The sequence below is a fragment of the Pseudophryne corroboree genome, chromosome 5 (genome assembly GCF_028390025.1).
Source record: "Pseudophryne corroboree isolate aPseCor3 chromosome 5, aPseCor3.hap2, whole genome shotgun sequence".
NCBI lineage: Eukaryota > Metazoa > Chordata > Amphibia > Anura > Myobatrachidae > Pseudophryne > Pseudophryne corroboree.
In genome coordinates, this window is record NC_086448.1 from 697,866,576 (window position 1) to 697,884,816 (window position 18,241).

Sequence of the window (18,241 nt, forward strand, 5' to 3'; positions counted from 1 at the left end):
GTGTCCTGCTGTCCTGCTGTGATTAGAATGGGTGCAGAATGGGTCCTGCGCATGTGCAGTTCCCTCACCATCAGGTTAGTATGTAAACTATTGGGTTTACGCAATAACCTGAATCACACCACAGGTAATTTGTGATATGCAAGTTGTTTTTGTAATGTATGTTCCTTTCTATTGTTTATTAAATGTATTGTGATCGTACAACACTGTTGTGTGCCCCGTCTTTATATTCTCATACAGATACTGCTGTTCCACTGATGAATAACTGTTAGGATCTGCATCTGCTAACATGTATATTTGACTAAACTTTTGCTCTATCCATCCATCCATCCATCCATCCATCCATCCATCCATCCATCCATCCATCCATCCATCTATTTGTATATTTGCTCTCCATGTATGGAAGCTGTCACCACTGAGACCACCAAAGGAGAAGCAGCGATGGCAGCAGCAATGAAAGATGAAATCACTGGGCCCAGCAGCAGAATGAGATGGTTTCAGCAGATGCCCCAAACCACCCTGTTATTGGTGTGGTGACTCCTGAGCACTAACATGTCATTTACCACTGATTTCACAAATGTGTAACTGTAATATCAGTGGGAAGGTGATGTGGGGTATGGGGCAGGGAGCTGATGGGAAGTTCAGCCATGACCAACTGCCACCACCAACTGCCGCCCGCAGGCCACATGGCCAGGTATAAAACCCCACTGCACGGCAATATCACTGGCATTTCTTGAGTAGAAGCAGTTGCTGACGCATGAGAAAGGCCTCCAGAGAGAGAACAAGTTTGTACACCCGTGTTTACTGCCAGCGATTCACCAGTGACCGGAGACCAGCGCACAATCTCATCTGTGCTTTTTCTTTCAGTTTTTTTTTTTAATTATCTTTCACTTATCTTTCACTTGTGCACTTTGTCATCAGCTGCAATGAGCCGCAGGGAATTTGCCCAGCTAATTGGAAATGAAGGATCAGATCGGAACATCACATGGCTGAGATCAGGACGCCTCCGACCATCAACAGGTTCCCCATCTGCAGGAGGACCATCTTCAGACGGCCCAATACCAGCAAGACCAATACCAGCAGGACCAACATCAGCAGGACCAACAGCAGCAGGACCATCATCAGGAGGAGCAACAAATAGGCCGAGTGTCAGCCAGTATGCAGTCATTGCACAGGGCCTAGAACACATGACACTGGACAGCATCCGTAGAGCCATTATTGCCCGCCTTCCAACCTACAGGAGATGCACCTATCGAGAAGGAGGAGCAGTAGAGTCCTGTAGAATCTGCCTCTCACAGCTTGAGAGTGGGGAGGAAGTAGCAGTGTCATCCTGCCAGCATGTTTTCCACATACCACACTTGACACAATGGCTGCAGAATAACACCACTTGCCCCCTGTGCCGTGCACGATGCTTTGACTTGAGCAGATTCTCCCAGCATCACCTCTAGGGGAAGTCAAATAGACCATCTACACCTTGATAAGCCAAGTAAGAATAAAGATAGCATGATTGGGACTTTGGGCTTCATTCAGATCGCATTGCAATGGTGCAATTTACCTTACCAGGAACCAATGTGCATGCGCAGGTCCCAACCTGCACATTTGCAGCCCGGCAAATGCGATTGCATAGGATTGGCTGCAAACACCTCTACCTGATTGACAGGCAGTGGCAGTCGTGGGGCGGCAACGCAGCGTTGCAGGGGTGGGTCGCTACAAATGGGGGCGGGGCGGTGCCATTTTCGAGGCAGCTGTGTGATCTCACACGCAACCGCTCCGATCGGTAAGATGGCGGCGGTGTGGCTGCCTTCACAGTGGTCAGAATTGCGGTCACAGCCGCTGAGTGGGATGGTCTGTGGTTACACCACTGGATCAGAGACATTCAAAAGATATTTATACAAAATCATTATCTGGTGCTGATTTCGTTTCACTCCACCTCCAATAGAAATGTAAAATTTAAAATTAAATTCATGTAATGATTTCTCCCAGCGATTCTCAATGTAAAGGCACTTTTTGCTGTGAATATCTTCTTATCCCCACATGCTATGTTCGATTTTGACTATGCAATTTCCCTTGAACTCCCCCAGAGCCCAGATAGCACAGATAGTACAGATTTTAACTATCTGTGCTTGAGATTTTGTCTATGTACGATTTTGACTAAGTGCCGATTTTGACTATACTTTGTACTAACTAGATAGTACACTAGATAGTCAAGATTGACTTGCCTGCACAGTCTATCTAGCCTTACGATTCCAACCCCCACGGGAGCACGCATCGGGATCGAATCTGTATCGCAAGCTACCTAACACCTTGAGATATGCACTAACTTTTCATAAGATTTTGACTATATAGTCCCTTGTACTAGTGGAAATAAAGAACATATGTCTTTTATTCCAAAAGCACACTTATTAACAGTGCATCTAGTGATCTATGGGCCTGATTACGATTGGGACGCATCTGAGATGCATTCATATTCTCCCGGGGGCCGCTGTAGTGTGCACACGCATCTCAGTTATGCAGACGCCTCTGCCTGATTGACAGGCAGAGGCACTCGCGGGGCAGGATGGAGCATCGACGCGGCACTTCGGGGGTGCCGACTCGGCATTGGGTGTGGCGATGAAAATGGGGACAGATACTGGGCGGCTGCGTGACCCAGAAAATGCCCGCCCTGTGCCTGCCTTCGCAGCCTGGCTGTGTAGGCAGGTGGCTTCCACAAATCATCGATGCAATCGCATCCTTGGTGGGCATTCGTATGCTGGGCGGCCTTGCCCTGTACTGGGCTGCCCCCAGCATGCGATCGCAGCCATTTGCAGCTTTGCTATTTTAGCAAAACTGCAACTGAAGCTAAATAAGGGGGGTCATTCCAAGTTGATCGCTCGTTGCCGATTTTCACAACGGAGCGATTAAGGCTAAAATGCGCATGCACATGGTACGCAGTGCGCATGCGCTAAGTATTGTAACACAAAACTTAGTAGATTTACTCACGTCCGAACGAATAATTTTCATCGTTGTAGTGTTCGGAGTGTGATTTGACAGGAAGTGGGTGTTTCTGGTCGGAAACTGGCCGTTTTTTGGGAGTGTGCGGAAAAATGCAGGCGTTTCAGGAAAAAACGCGGGTCTGTCTGGAGAAACTGGGGGAGTGGCTGGCCGAACGCAGGGCGTGTTTGTGGCGTCAAACCAGGAACGAAACGGCCTGAGCTGATCGCAATCTGTGAGTAGGTCTGGAGCTACTCAGAAACTGCTAAGAATTTTCTATTCGCAATTCTGCTAATCTTTCGTTCGCTATTCTGCTAAACTAAGATACACTCCCAGAGGGCGGCGGCCTAGCGTGTGCAATGCTGCTAAAATCTGCTAGCGAGCGTACAACTCGGAATGACCCCCTAGGTCCAGTGTCTCCAACTTTCCCAAGTTTCTCCACATGATCTCAGTGTTGCCGCTTTAATAATGTGCTGGTAGTTTCCCCTTTAAGGCAGTCAGCTTAATTTTTACGAGCCAATAGTAGCAAATTCAGGCGTTTTGTAGTTAATAGTGGTGTGAGGCAGAATGCCTGTCTTTTTGCTCCAGTTTTCCCATCCTTCCACTCTTTTTCTGGATGGTTTGTTAGTGTATGTATTGTGATAAAGAACGGTAGTTTGTTTGTTACGTTTTAGGCTTAGTGGGCGCTCTCTCCTTGCATGGGCGTATGTCGTAAACCAATTGCCCTGGATGCAGAGCCGGCCCTAACCAATATGATGCCCTAGGCAAGATTTTGACTGGTGCCCCCTAGCACCACCGCTGGTTCCGCTTCTGACCTTGCACCTCTTTCCCAGCACCATCACCCCTCACCCATAGCAGTCCTTATTTTGGTGTTTGTACCCCCTATATCAGGCCTGGCCAACCTGTGGCTCTCCAGCTGTTGTGAAACTACACATCCCAGCATGCCTTGCCACAGTTTTACCACTCCCCAGTAGTAAAACTGTGGCAGGGCATGCTGGGACATGTAGTTTCACAACAGCTGGAGAGCCACAGGTTGGCCAGGCCTGCCCTATATTTTAAATAGGAACAGTTCGCACATTTGGCACACGGCCCAAAAAGGGGTGTGTGTTTTGCTGGCAAGGGGCATGGCCACACAATAGTAACCCCAATTCCAATTACACCACACAGTACTGCAACTTTATTCACATTTGATCATGCAATAGTGTCCATAATTCATATTACATCCCACAGTAGTATTACTTTACCTTATAAACATTACTCCTCACAGTAGAGCCCCTTATTCACATTACATCACACCCTATTGCTCTTTATTCATATTAGACGACACAGTAGTGCCCTTTCTATACGCAACGCCACATAGTAGAGCACCTTATACACATAATGCCACACATTAGTAATGCATTTATACACCTAATTCTACACAGTAATGCCCCTTACACATATGAGACACATTATTCATGTCCTTATAAACATAATGCGCCTTACACATTATGACAACCTTTATTAATGCCCTTTTACACATAATGTCCCTTACATATATGCCGCACATTATTAATGCCCTTATACACATAATGACACACATAGTGCCCCATACACATTTGCTGCACATTATTAGTGCCCCTATACACATAATGACACACATACAGTAGTACCCTGTTACACATATGCCGCACATTATTAATGCCACACATAGTGCCCCTTACACATATGTTGCACATTATTAATGCATTTTTACATGACACACATAATGCTCCTTACACATATTCTGAACACTACTGCACAACCAACCTACTCACATGTACACAGCACTCACACTGCCACTAACACTGTGACCTCTGCTTGGATACAGATGTGTCCTCATAAATCTTGCCTCAATGCTAACGTCGGGCACCTTTTTTTTATGAAAATACATCTTATCTGCTTTGCTATGTGGCTAGGATGCACAAGCTGCTTCTGGTGATTAAAATGATATGCAGCATGCCTATATGTTGTGTGAGACTGTGGCTGTATCTGCATAAGAAATGCTACACACAGAATATAGGCATGCCGCATATCATTTTAATCAGCAGAAGCTGCTGATGCCCCTAGGCATATCAAATGCCCTAGGCAATTGCCTAGTTTGCCTATGCCTATGACCGGCTCTGACTGGATGGGTAATGGTTACATCACCTGGAGTGTTTGGTTCTGTGTGTGTGTGTGTGTGTGTGTTTGTGTGTGTGTGTGTGTGTGTGTGTGTGTGTTTAATGGTCCTGTGCGCTACCATTTCAAAACTGAAATTTAAAAGTATTATTTGTCAATAATAAATTTGACAAAAATGTAAACGTCAGCACTGTTGTCTGTGTTTTTATTCTTAGTGGTTAACTTATATACTGTATATATAGTTTAGAGGAAAATGTGTGGTTTCTGCGCTATCTCCAGTTGAGATAGGGAAAGAACCTTCTGTAGGAAAGTTTAAGATGAGTGTACAGTTTAAAGTTCCAAATATATATATAGTATTTAAGTACAGGTAATATTTAAAGAGTAATACTTTGATAACTTGGACATTATACCACATTTTTAGACTTCAGCTGTTATATAAATTGCTGTGGGGTATTTGCTGTGTGGAATGCCTGCCTGCTAGTCTTTCTCCAGTGTTGGGGTTTATCTTTTTGTTTTTATCTTTTTAATTGCTTTAATAAAGGGGCACTAATAGTTCTTAAACACTAGCTGTCATACCCAACATCATCTGGCTTTTATTTATTTATTTTTCCTCACTGTCTCCACCCCCTTTCTTTCCAACTTCCCCCTACACTCACTCACTCACTCTCACCTTCTCTCTCTCTCTCTCTCTCTCTCTCTCTCTTCCAATCCCCTGTTTCTCTCTCTTCCCCTCCTCAATACTTTTCTCCTCTACTCCCTCTCCCACTATCTCTCGCTATAATTGCTCCCTCTCCTGTGCATCTCTGGAACAGGTGGGAGGGGTTTGAAGACACTCCAACTGTCATTACATTCCAACATGATGACATCATTTTTTTTATAAACAGTTGATTTTATAATATATAGATGATTTGAAGAGTTGACCCTTTTGTCAAGCATATATCGTATTGTACACACACAATTCTTCATTCTATAAATATAACAGGTTTATAGACATTTCACAACCAGCTATTCAAGTTACTGGAGCCTTTTTTTAGATTGTGACTGAGTAGTAGTCATCTTCTTAATTAAAACAGTCATTGAATAATAGCAGATATTATTAGAACAGTGTATGTAATGAATTCCTGGAGATCAATAAACTGGTACTTTAAACTGTCATTCCAAGATACAGTATAAATATGCGTTTAGTGTGGCCGAGCCTAGTAAAGTGTACATTCAATAATGAAAACATATAATTTATCTTAAAATAGACAGTATTGACACACTCTTCTCGGCCTGCTATATCAATTTACACAAATGAGAGATTACTGCCCTACTGGAAACATAAATATTTCATAGTTCTCAAGTGCTTTTTTATGCTCCATGTAATATGTATTTAAATTCTGCACCTTGGGGAGAATTGCAGATGGGATGATGATAAGCTGAGTATGTTTTATTTTTTAATAACTAAGATGATTTAATTCTTCATTTGTCAGCTTGAAGTTATAAACACAAACCTTTTTTTTTTTATTGATAGTCATATAATTTTTCCTTTTTATAAGTCTTATTCTAGATTTTAGTGTAGTCAGCAGTTCATATTTTCAATACATCATAGCCACATTGGCTCATTACGCGTATAATCAGCGGTGGTAGACTGTTCTGTAACCTTTTTAATGCGTTTTTTTTACACTTCAATAAAGAACCAAGCACTGTGTGCTACACATTCATAAGTAATTAATTGTGAGAGTAACAGTCAATGGGGTGATGCAGAGCTGGTTATTTTTTTTATTATTATTAGAATTGCATTTATTATTATTACAAAAATGCCATTAAGAATATTCATAAATATGTTTTGGAGAAAATGTTCTATAGAATGAACTGTTATCTTTTTAGATTATAAATTCACCTTTCATATTGCTTCATTGCCAGTGTATGGTCAAATTTGAGAACCTTGTTGATGGGCTGCCAGCTGGCTTCCATGACACACCAGTATTATAGTGGGAAAATGGAATACATACTATTGTCCGGCGGGCTGGATGCCTGCTGTCAAGATCCCGACGGCGACATCCCGCCCGCCGGAATGCCGGCAGCGAGGCGAACACTACGAGTCCCCTTGCAGGCTCACTGTGCTCGCCATGCTGCGGGCGTGGTGGCTCGCTGCGCTTGCCACAGGATCTATTCTCCCTGTATGGTTGTCGTAGTCCCCCACGAGTGGGAATAGCCCTTGTGCGCCGGGATTCCGGCTGTCGGCATTGTCGGTTGTTGGGATTCCGGAGTCTGTATCCTGACCGCCGGGATCCTGACAGCCGGCAAATTTATTGCATCCCTGGGAAAATACCCCCTGATGCTGCAGGTGTATTTATTGTCTGGTTGATTGAATTTTCTTCTAGTTCTGATTAACATGTAAAAAGTCCCTGTTCAGATGTATTTCTGGACCCAATACTGCAAGTTGCAGCCATAAGGTCTAAAATAACCTTAAAGTAATAATTTACTGTTTAGGTGGTTTGTTGTACGTTACAGGCAGCTGGTAGGACCCTTTTCTGAGATGAAGGGCGTGATTCACACGCAGTGGCGTCTGTGCGTGCGTCTTTTACTGATCGCACATGACTTTAAGCAAATACTGCTACAAGCTTGGTGTACATCCGTGCATATGTGTAAGGGCTGATACACTGGTGCACTTTGTAAAATGACGCTCATTGACGGCTTTTCAGATCTGCTGCATGCGTCCAAATGTAAGAGGCACGGGGGTGGGGCCCTGGGGACGGAATACGGAGCGCTCACTTACCAGGCCTACGTACCTCATGCCTCCCGTCCTCCACCTTCAGTCCGTCAAGGTAGCTCAGACGATACTGGCACACGTCCAGACACGGAGAAGAACTTCCTGGTTCAGCTGAAAAGAATGGGGGACACACTACGCAGGGGTGGCCTACACTGGGCTCAGTGAAGGGTCATCATTGGCACTTGTGGCCTCAGACTGGGTGCCCCCGTAGTGGTGCGAAGCACCAGGGGCGACCCTGAACGAAAACGCCCAAAGGGGAGGTGGGGGAGGGGGCAACATACACCACAAACACACATGAAACACCTTTATGCTCACCAGCTATATACTCGGCTTCCGCCAGACGACTGGCCCTTCTTCTTTGCTCCTGTAAGAGAACACACAACACAGCCCACTGGACGTGGCGCTGCTTACGCTTTATGACGGAAAGACACTTATACAGGGGTTATAGCACGACACCGTAATATGGTTTCAACCTTGTGGTACTCACCAACGCGTACTTCCGACAGCCTACCTTTGATGGGGGCCTGGCTGTGGGGAAAATGCGAACCGCGGCCTAGCGCCCGCCTTAAGAAAACTGCGGCCTACCGCCGACTTCAGCAACCTGCGGCCTAGCGCCGACTTCAGCAACCTGCGGCCTAGCGCCGACTTCAGCAACCTGCGGCCTAGTGCCGACTTCAGCAATCTGCGGCGTAACGCCGACTTCAGCAACCTGCGGCGTAACGCGACTTCAGCAACCTGCGGCCTAGCGCCGACTTCAGCAACCTGTGGCCTAGCGCCGACTTCAGCAACCTGCGGCGTAACGCCGACTTCAGCATCCTGCGGCGTAACGCCGACTTCAGCAACCTGCGGCCTAGCGCCGATTTCAGCAACCTGCGGCGTAACGCCGACTTCAGCAACCTGCGGCGTAACGCCGACTTCAGCAACCTGCGGCGTAGCGCCGACTTCAGCAACCTGCGGCGTAGCGCCGACTTCAGCAACCTGCGGCCTAGCGCCGACTTACTGTACACACCATAGCGTTGGGCCTCCTTGCCCTGGATGCCCCTTGCCTATGTCTGCCTATCTGTGGGGGGATAATGGGGGCCTAACGCCCTCTGCTGCTCAGGCCTAGTGCCTGTTTTTGCCCCACGGGCCTAGTGCCCGAATCCCTGGTGGTCTAGGGGGAAAGAGGGGCTACCGCCTAGAACTGCCCCCCCCCCCCCACGGGCCTAGTGCCCGCCTAATGCACCTCAGGCCTGGTGGGCCTAATGCCCCCTTTGGTCCCCCGGGCCTAGCGCCCACCTAATGCATCTCAGGCCTAGTGCCTGCCATGCCCCACGGGCCTAGTGCCCGAATCCCTGGTGGTCTAGGGGGAAAGAGGGGCTACCGCCTAGAACTGCCCCCCCACGGGCCTAGTGCCCGCCTAATGCACCTCAGGCCTGGTGGGCCTAATGCCCCCTTTGGTCCCCCGGGCCTAGCGCCCGCCTAATGCATCTCAGGCCTAGTGCCTGCCATGCCCCACGGGCCTAGTGCCCGAATCCCTGGTGGTCTAGGGGGAAAGGGAGGGGGGGCACCACCTGCACTTACCCGTCCAAAGGGCAACGGCTGGACCAAGCCTGGTCCGGCCACGCCCACCGCGTTGTCTTTGCCAGAGGCGGGATGGCTCCCACCACCTCCGGGCTTCCTGGAGACTTCACCTGGGCAGCGGTGGCCTGTGCAATCTCTTTTGCGTTGCACACCGCTGGCCCAGGGCTTCCGACATCTTCACCCGGCGGGCGGCGGCGTGCAGCAGCTCTTTCGCACGTGCCGCCGCCGTTCCAGGACTTCCGGCGCCGTCTTCTTGGTTCCGTCTTCGGGAGCTCTTCTCTGCTCCCTCCCGGCCGACGACACTGAGCCCTTGCGCCTGGCGCTGGCTAATACAAACCAGTGCCAGGGGGCGGGGCTATGACGTGGCGAGCCGGGATTGGCTCACCGCCGCCACTCCTGATTGGCCACCAGTTCGCGAGCCGTGATTGGCTCGCGGCTGGCGCCAAATTCAAAATGCCGCGCGGCAATTGGCGGGGTCTGCGTCCCGGAGGATGCAGGCCCGCCGCCATCACCCGCGTGGAGCGGCGGTGGATATGCACCGCCGCCCCCACGCCCACTGCCGAACTCTTTCATTCAGCTGGGCAGGTGGAGACCGGACCAGGTCCGGTCCCCAGCGCTGCCCGGAGCCAGTGCGACCTCCAGGCCCATGGGATGGCGCCGAGCCATCCCGGGTAAGGAGGGAGGTGCAGGCTAGTAGCAGGGCCAGTGACCGCACGAGTACACTGCCCCTTGCTACACAAAGACGAAGCCTTGGCTCAACATCAGATAGCCATCGCGCATCTGAGCAGCATTAAGATTGCTGAAAATGTCCGCCACAACTAAGCTGTCGAGGCAATGTTTCTGTGCCTGGAGTCTGGAGACGCAGCTACCAGCTTCATGCCCTCATTTTCTTAAACATCCCCCACCCCCGCTCCCAAATCACAGCAGACTGTCAATCAAGTGCCATCTTATGCCCACTGTCAGTTGTGACCAAATTGCCACAGCATCCGAGCCTCAAGGAAGCTTTATGTATCAACACAGTTGGGATGAATGCGTGTCTCGGAATAGTAGGCCGAATCCTAATTATCAATATTTTTGTTTTTTCGCCCACTATAAATAAATAAATAAATAAATAAATATAAGTAAATAGCATTCTTTAAATAAATAAAAATCTATAGCTTCACCCAGTATGGCCTATACTAGGTATAAGTGGTACTCCACTACTTCTACTAACCACTTCCTCCCAATTGTCCTGATTCTGGTGGGACACAAGGCTGTAACTAGAGCTGAGAGGGGCTTCACCTGGAGAGGAGACAGTAAAAATAGGTTAGTGTGGCCCATAGACGCATTTAAAAGCCCCTCTGCTCCCTACATAATTTGTCATATGACTGATATGATAATTTAAGATGTTGCATAGATTTACAAGTAATTTTAAGCAGCCTTATAAGTAAAAGCAAGGAGAAATGAAAAATACAAATATTCTTATTATGGCCTGCTGCAGTGATTTATAGTAAACAAAAAATACACCTAATTTTTAGCAAAATTTTTGCAAAAAAGTAAAATAACTAAAGCCAGTCAGATGACAGTCCAATTTGGATTCGGTCCCGATACAGACGATAGACATTATAAAGCTAGACAGTCGTTAGGTCTACAGTATAGGGTCGACAGTCAAAAGGTCGACATAGTGAATAGGTTGACAGGGTCAAAAGGTCGACACAAAAATAACATTTTGGGTGGTGTTTTGTGGTTTTAACAGTTTTACCCCAGTTTGTTGAAATGCGTAATCCAGGATATGGTTAAGATGTCGGCTGTTGGGATCCCGGCAGTCGGAATACAGAGACGCCGGAATCCCGTCACCTGTCAGAATGCCGTTGCCGATATCCTGACAGGATCAGGGATCCCGACCTTAAATATAGGGTGCAGGTTAGGGTCGGGAGGGGGGTGGGGGCTTTAGTGTTAGGCACCACTGGTGGAAGGTTAGGTCTAGGCACTAGAGGGGGAGGGTTAAGGTTAGGCACTAAGGGGTAAGGTTAGGGTTGGGCTGCGGGAAGGGAGGGTTATGGTTAGGGGGTAGAGGAGGTGTTGGGATTTCACTGATCGGGATGCCGGCATCGGTATTGTGATTGCCGGCATCAGTATTGTGACTGCCGGCATCTGGTCCGGTGCTCATTCATGCTGAACCCCATAATCCATATGTCATGCTTTTCCCCATATTTACAGCATTTGCAACTAAATGCATGTCCCTTCCCACTGTTTCAATTATGTAAACACTAATGTGAACCACATATGGAAAACATATGCTGCGGGATATACTGGCGTCTGAGATTGCCGGAAGAGCGGGATGCTGGCTGAACTCAGAGTTGTGGCCCTGTATCTTATAAACCGTGAGGATCCCTGGTATGGAACCCAGTTGATTCCTTAGACTTCAGAGAGATTAAAGAGTAATTTATATTTTTCTTCATGGAATTTTAATTCTGGGTTTACATTTTGATGTGCAAGTGGAACAAATTATGTTCCAGATGGTCTGTCGATTACTAGCCTTTTTCTGTACGGTTATTCTTAATAATATTTTAACACAAGGAAACGTATTCTCGTTTTCTTACAAATCCAGTCCATTAAATATATTGCTTTTTAGAGTCATCCTTTGGCCAGCCATGCATTTAATAAAATGTGGAACTTAGTCATAGGCCATTAATCACAAGTCCAATTACAAGGAAGCTTTAATTAGCTGTGTGCAAATGTACCTGTAAGGTGTTATGGTAATTAATGGCTATTCAGTCTTTTCATAATTGATTAACATAAGGAAATGCATTCAGCTGAGTTTGTAAAGCAGTGTTATTCTGACTACGGAGTCTGGTAGCGTTCTATATGAAGTGGAATATTTTCTGTTAAGAAAATTTGGCCAAAGAAAAGTCCTCACACTTGGTCATTGTTTATCATCAATAGACCTTGAAGGTTTTTATCTAATTAATATGTGATCATCGTAAAGGAGATACAGTGGGGCAAAAAAGTATTTGGAGAGCCACCGATTGTGCAAGTTAACCCACTTAAAAAGATGAGAGGGGTCTGTAATTTCCATCATAGGTACACTTTTACTGTGAGAGACAGAATCTGAAAAAAAAAACAGGAAATCACATTGTATGATTTTTAAACAATTTACTTGTATATTCTTGTTGAAAACAAATATTTGGACATCTACCAAGCAGCAAGATTTCTGGCTCTCACAGACCTGTTGCTTCATCTTTAACTTCACTCGTTACCTGTATTAATGGCACCTGTTTGAACTGGTTATCTGTATAAAAGCCACCTGTCCGCACCCTCAAACAGTCAGACTGCTACCTCTCCACCATGGCCAAGACCAGAGAGCTGTCTAAGGACACCAGGGACAAAATTGTAGAGCTGCACAAGGCTGGGATGAGCTACTCGACAATAAGCAAGCAGCTTGGTGAGAAGAGATCAACTGTTGGCGCAATTATAAAAAAATGGAAGAAATACAAGATCACTGACAAGCTCCCTCGACCTGGGGCTCCATGCAAGATCTCACCTCGTGGGGTATCAAAGATCTTGAGAACGGTGAGGAATCAGCCCAGAACTACATGGGGGGACCTGGTCAATGACCTCAAGAGAGCTGGGACCACAGTCACAAAGGTTACCATTAGTAACATACTAAGTCATCATGGATTGAAATCCTGCAGCGCCCGAAAGGTCCCCCTGCTTAAGCACATGTCCAGTCCCATCTAAAGTTTGCCAGTGACCATCTGGATGATCCAGAGGAGGATTGGGAGAATGTAATGTGGTCAGATGAGAGCAAAATCGAACTTTTTGGTATAAACTCCACTTGCGTGTTTGGAGGGAGAAGAATGATGAATGGCATCCCAAGAACACCATACCCACTGTGAAGCATGGGGGTGGAAACATTATGCTTTGGGGCTGCTTTTCTGCAAAGGGGACAGGACGACTGATCCGTATTAAGGAGAGGATGAGTGGGGCCATGTATCGTGAGATTTTGGACAAAAACCTCCTTCCCTCATTAAGAGCATTGAAGATGGAACGTGGCTGGGTCTTCTAGCATGACAATGACCCCAAACACACTGCCCGGGCAACTAAGGAGTGACTCCGTAAGAAGCATTTCAAGGTCCTGGAGTGGCCTAGCCAGTCTCCAGACCTCAACCCAATAGAAAATCTGTGGAGGGAGTTGAAAGTCTGTTGCCCGGCGACAGCTCCAAAAAAATGACAGATCTAGAGAAGATCTGCATGGAAGAGTGGGCCAAAATACCTGCTACAGTGTGTGCAAACCTGGTCAAGAACTACAGGAAATGTTTGACCTCTGTAATTGCCAACCGAGGTTATATTACAAAGTATTGAGTTAAACTTTTTGATTGTCCAAATATTTATTTTCCGCAAGAATTTACAAATAAATTGTTTAAAAATCATACAATGTGATTTCCTAGTTTTTTTTTTTCAGATTCTGTTTCTCACAGTTCAAGTGTACCTATAATGGAAATGACAGACCTCTCTCATCTTTTTAAGTGGGTCAATTTGCACAATCGGTAGCTGTCCAAATACTTTTTTGCCCCACTGTAGATATACCCTTCTGGATTACAATAAGCTCTGCAGCAATAGGTGTTCCTGGTTAAGAGTCACATGAGCGGTGATGGCCTGGAGCATGAGGGATGCAGGGATGCAGTGGCAGGAGCCCATGCGTAGAGGTGTAACCAGCCAACACAGAGGCTTGGCTAACCATTAGAGAGTGCGTGGCCTGAGCCCATTGATAAATATGTAAATGCATGATAATGTACCATATAAATAAAACAAATGCACTGTAGAAAATACACCCTAGTCCTGAACAGTATAATGTAACCTATGTATAATGTATAATTCAAGTGCACAGCCTGGATACTGAACCCTAGAGGAGGAGGTGAGCCCCCCAGGCAGCACGCGACTCTCCTGTGAAGTCCAGAGAGCGGCTGCGGTGAGGGTGACATAGTCTCCGGCAGCGGCGAGCATTTAAAATATGGTGCCTGTAAGTGAGCCAATCAAAACTTGCGGTTCGGCAGCCAATCAGGTGCCGCCACTGCCAGTCCACGAGCACTGATTGGCTGATGGCCGGCACCATATTAAAAATGAAGGGTGGAGTGCCAGTAACTGCCCAAGCCCGTGCGCTCTGTGAGCTACCAAAAATACTATGGCGAGCTACCGGTAGCTCGCGAGCTACGGGTTGGAGACCACTGGTCTAGATGGTAACATACATTATCAATTTTCTTATACTTTGTTATTGAAGATGCGGCAATACAATATATTCTATACTCTGATCTCTCTCTCTCTCTCTCTCTCTCTCTCTCTCTCTCTCTATATATATATATATATATATGTATATATATATATATATATATATATATATATATATATATGTGTGTGTGTGTGTGTGTGTGTGTTGCTAAAATATTAACAATATTATCTCTGCGTTCCTATAAAAAGCTGCAATATCTTGGTATATTGTTGAGCTTGCTTTCAATACACATTGCTTATCTTCCTAATATAGTATCTAAGAGGGTGGTTCAATGATTAAGGTAACAAGACCTCTTACGGGGTTCAGTAGGCATGACCGGCAGTCTCCTGACCGCCGGTCACATAACTACATCCCCTCTCACGTGTGTGATATTCTCTATTTCATCCTAATGGCCCAACAGAGCAGGCAGACCACTGCTTCCCCTCACGCCCATTAGACTGCGCTTCATATCACTAGGCGATTTTAGTCCAAAAAATAAACAATGACGTTTATCTTTAGGCTTACATCGTCCAGTGTGTATGGGGACCATATTGGTGAATGATGCGCGCTCCCGCACGCCGTTCAGCAATCTCCAATATTGAGCTGACATGCAGCTTAATCCGTCAATGGGGGGTGATTCCGAGTTGATCGTAGCCCTGGGCTACGATCATGACCATAGACATGCGGGGGGATGCCCAGCACAGGGCTAGCCCGCCCCGTATGTCAGTGCCGGCCCCCCATCCCCCGCAGAAGTGCAAAAGCATCGCACAGCGGCGATGCTTTTGCACTTCAGGAGCAGCTCCTGGCCAGCGCAGCTTTAGTGTGCTGGCAGGGAACTACTCGTCGCTCCCCGGCCCACAGCGGCTGTGTGTGACGTTACCCAGCCGCTGCAGCCCGCCCCCCGCACGGCCCAGCCACGCCTGCATTTTCCGGACCGCGCTCACGAAACGGCAGCCAAACGCTGCCGTTCCCCCCAGCGACTGCCTCTGCCTATCAATCAGGCAGAGGCGATCGTAGCGCAGCGCCGGCCTTCGGCCGCCTGGCATGCGCTGGCGCAACGCAGTTCTGGTCTGATCGCACCGCTGCGATAAACTGCAGCGTGCGATCGGGTCAGAATGACCCCCAATGTCGGGCTGAGCTGCATGTTCAGGAATGCCGGCGGTGACGTCACTGAACATTATCGTTGAATGATAACATTCAGTATGTATATATATATATAGTCGTTCGCCGCCAGCATTTAAACATCGTTTAGTGTGTACCCGCCCATACTGTCCCAACATAAGTTGAAAGATAGCGGAGACATGGTCAAACATTGAGGTGCGTAGCATGTTCAGATTTCTGCGGCTAAAGGGCACTTCAGCAGCTGAAATTCATTGGCAACTTGTTGAGGTGCAGTCTAATGGCCGTGAGGGGAAGTAGTGGTCTACCTGCTCTGGCCTCTCGCTAAATTAGAAAGATATAGAGAACAATACACCCAATCATATAAATGCTCCTACAGATGTGGCTCAATACAATATTACTGGTGCAAATGGAAATCTCCTCCATTATGACTTAGAGCACTCCCACATCCAGTCCATTATTACAAAGAACGCTACCACTAATCATGCTACAGTATATGCAAACACCATACTATACATCAACAGGAGATGCAGAACAGTGCAAGTCATTTGCATTTCTGACTGCAGGGGCATAATTGAAATGTAATGGGGCGTTCATACTGCAGTTCCCCCTTAATTCTATACATTATTAAGTTATTAAATGGTCATTAGCATATTTGACCCCAGTAGTAGATCTCCTATTCTTTTCCAACTATTCTGGACCATAATCCCTCTTTTAATATATGCAGAGAACAAATCAAGAAAATGCTATATCCGTATAGTGAAGAACATGTTATGCCGATACTATTTGCTTATCATACTGTTAGTGGCTTGCTGCCGGGAGGTGCACTCATCAGCGTGAGCCGTCATGATTGGAGAAGACAACATGTTCCGTGCAGATGCCGTCACCATAAGAAAAGCTGAAAGATAATATCTGTTGCCTTTAGGTGACATTATACTGAAACCTCACTTAAGTAAAGTAAATAAATGTTTTATTGTTTCAGAGTATGTGAGGTGCTTTGTTCAAAATGTTTGGCATATAAAATGATGTGATGAAGTATTCTGTCATTATTTCTAGTAATTAAGGGGGACATTTACTAAGCAGTGATAAAAGTGGAAAAGTAAGCCAGTGGAGAAGTTGTCCATGTCAACCAATCAGCTGCTCTGTATACTGTTATAGTATGCAGATTATAAATGTTACGTCAAAGCTGATTGGTTGCCATGGGCAACTTCTCCACCGGCTCACTTCTCCACTTTTATCACTGCTAAGTAAATGTCCCCCTTAGTCACAAAGGGTCTGGATCATAGCGTAGACAGTCATTAGGTCAACCACTATTGGTCGACAGTGACTAGGTCGATACCTGAAATAGGTTGACACGGTCATTAGGTCGACATGAACAAGGTCGACATGGAAAAAGGTCGACATGAGTTCTTAAAAAAAATGTTGGTGTAGTTTTCTTCGGAAAGTGACTGGGAACCCCAATCAGTGCACCGTATTCTCTTGCATGGCTTGCTTCGCTCGCTGTGCTTTGGGCAAGGTGCCTCACTCCGCTACTGCTGCGCTCGGCACAGGTTACTATTCCCAATCGTAGTCCACGTGGATCGTAAAGTATGAAAAAGTAAAAAAAAACAAAAAATGCATGTCGACCTAGTGGCCATGTCGACCTAATGCATGTCTATCAATAGTGGTCGACCTAAAGACCGGATCCCATTCAAAGTTGTCCCCTTTTTTTGTAAATGGTTTCTAAAATGAAGACTTTGAGTTGCACGTAAGGTGAAAGCAATTGCCGATGTCCGCTAATAGAATGCTACTATAATGTGACTATACAGCCAGTGTACCTATGTGATCATACCACCCCAGACAGTAGCCTTCATCATTATCATTGCACGTACTCCTAGTCCATGCTGGGTGCAGGAGATCTGTATGAATCTGGCATACTCTTTTGCATACCCACGACTCAGAATAGGTAAGTATCTCTGGCTACACACCCACCACAGACTCACATACCCACGTGACATTTCTCATTGCTGCGTTCAAATTGTTGCCACCCAGAAATACTCAGTGGCCGCAGAGAAAAGTCAGAGATGCATATGACTCTAAATTGGTCGTAAGTTCACAAAGATGCATATGCAGCAGCGGTGCAAGTATGCGGGTACGGGTGGGTATGGCATACCCTTAAGAATATCGCCGTGGGTACGCCGTACCCACACCGACGGGCCGCCGCTCACTACCGCTGATGTGAGGGGAGGAGAGCGCAGCCTGCGCCTCTCCTGCCCCTCAATGTCTTCGTTCAAATCAGCGCCGCTCGTGAGCCAATCAGAGCTCGCAGAGTTTTGATTGGCTCACGGATTGGCGCTGAGTTGAACTCACGCGCACCCGCCGGAGACTGAGGGGAAGGAGAGGCGCAGGCTGCGCTCTCCTCCCCTCACACACAGAGGAGACAGGGCAGCAGCAGCGGTGAGCAGGGGGGG

General features: G+C 46.8%; 1 protein-coding gene and 1 long non-coding RNA gene across 6 annotated transcripts in view; both read left to right on the top strand.

Annotated features, from left to right (window-relative positions):
• C5H8orf34 (chromosome 5 C8orf34 homolog) overlaps positions 1-18,241 on the top strand; it is a 603,368-nt gene that overhangs the window by 62,630 nt on the left and 522,497 nt on the right. The gene's annotated exons all lie outside the window — the stretch shown is intronic.
• Positions 743-16,772, top strand: LOC134929348 (uncharacterized). The gene is made up of 2 exons (XR_010178497.1): positions 743-1,483; positions 16,519-16,772. It is a non-coding gene; the product is annotated as an uncharacterized LOC134929348 (long non-coding RNA).